Genomic DNA, 2230 nt, shown 5'->3' with positions numbered 1-2230 from the left:
GGTTGTTTTTTTTTGTCAATACCAGCCATATACTTAATACATTGGGTGCTTTTTGCAGTTTAGATAACAATAACTTTTGAGATTTTTACCTATATTATATTATGGAATTGAATTCACCCATATTTATATATTCGCACATACTGCAAATAGACCAGTGCTGAAGCCTTTGAAAATGATAAAAGTGAAAAACTAATAATAGCAGAATGAAGCCCATTGGTAATGGAAGAGAATATAACAAAAATAAATTACTGGTGATCCGAGGTCGGGAAGTGGAAAGGGGGGGGGGTGTTTAAGGTAAAAACTAAAGATCTACAACTTTTGTTTTTACAATTCCAAATAACCTCAAAATTTATATGAAAAATTCAAAAAACCACGTTTTTGGTTTTTTATTGTTATATTTTCCAAAATATTTTTTTTCACGATATTTAATGAACATTACTTATATGTCCCAAATACACTGTATTTTTTAGAATTGAAATATTTATTTTTTCACCTTATTTTGAAAAATACGATAATTCATACCTACATATTACTTCATAGCAGCAAGAATGTGGATAACAATCAAATCTATTCATAAATGTAAAAAGGATAATAATTTAGTGTTATGCCATCCATTTTTTTCATTATAATGATTGGGTGTGTTTTCATACATAACCTATTCGTTGGATGTAGTAGCGAATATACATATATTTGCACAGTGCAATTGTTAGGTATAAAGGCTTATGTTACATGTACGTGTGCAGATTGACTGCACTGCATTTAGAAAAATTACTAGTGGCCTTATAATTTATTATTTAGTTCTAACAACTCATTTAAAATAGGCATTGTTAGGAGCATCTGTTATATTGCACGTGTAAAGCTGCAATTCCCATTATTAGAACAATAAACTGTTTTCGGCTTATCGCTGTCGGCACTTTAGTGATACGGCCAGAGATAAAAATATTTTAGCAAAACTATCTTTCGCAAAAACGGTCTATTTTCGTAGGAATACCGAAAGGCACCTGCATGTCGTAAAATTATTATCAATATTCAACATTGTATTGAAACAAGTAGGTAGAATGGACCTTATGGTATTTATTTTATTCAATCTAATTTAGTAGGTAGGAATTATGTTTATAAAATTTTGCCAACAACACTAATATAAATATTAAAATAAATAATAAAGAAAACTTTAAAACTAAAGAAAATAATCGCCTCTGACGTTAGATGAACTCGCAAAGAGCACCTCTATAATATTATAATAGATCACAAATATTATACGGTACGTGTGTTGAACGCATGAGTGTCGAGGACATATATAAAATTGTAAGCAGTGGTGCGGGAAACAAACACCTTTCTGATGTTACCAAAATTGCCAAATAAGCGCATAATTGAAACCATTTCTTGACGGTTTATATTTATTTTTACAAAAAATTATTATATATCTGCAGAATATGAGAAGAAATTACATTTTTTTTCTTTACATTTCTATTTTTTATATACAGTGCGAAATAAAAAATCACCAAAATACCTCTAAGTTTTACAGTTGCAGCCATGCTAATCATTCAATATGGATAAAAATTGTACGATAATTTATTAATTGTACACCAATACTATTTAACATAACATAGTTTTGTAAAGAAAATTGTATTGTGTTTGTAATAAATTAAACATGCTCCTACTTCTGAATTAAAGCTATGGCAATCTTGTGCGAGAGAGGTAACTTAGCTCCGATCGATGCCTCAAGGCCATTGGCTCGGTCCCCTAGCCTTAAGTATTTTTTGGGAATGCACCGGGGTCCCACAACATTTTTGCGAGACTAGTCTCGGACGAAATTTTTACAGGATCACGCTGGAGTGGCGGGATTACATAATAGAGTGGTTCTTACGTGTTAATTCACCGGTGTTAAGGTTTTGGATTAACCTAAGCCTAACAACCTGGCCATATGAGCTACCTTGGGGTTCTGATAAAGGAAATTACAAGTCGAGTAAAGTATGATCCATATACCTTCAACTCAAATACGAACACCAATGACTGACTATTGTAATAACTAGCTAACTTTTTCAGTCCAGACAAATAAAAAAAACTATGTTCTCCCATGTCAAAGCCTTTTTACAAAATATGGTCTTTTATGTCTTTATTACGACTGATTTCGGAGGTCTTAATCCCTCTTGCTGAATCCTGCAAATATCACGATTCTGATGGTTCAGTCACGCAAAAACATGCGGGATTATCTTGCGGGATTGCTTTT

The sequence above is a fragment of the Leptidea sinapis genome, chromosome 1, assembly GCF_905404315.1.
Source record: "Leptidea sinapis chromosome 1, ilLepSina1.1, whole genome shotgun sequence".
NCBI classification, from domain to species: Eukaryota; Metazoa; Arthropoda; class Insecta; order Lepidoptera; family Pieridae; genus Leptidea; species Leptidea sinapis.
The sequence above is the reverse complement of the archived record's forward strand: the minus strand, read 5'-3'. Positions refer to the sequence as shown.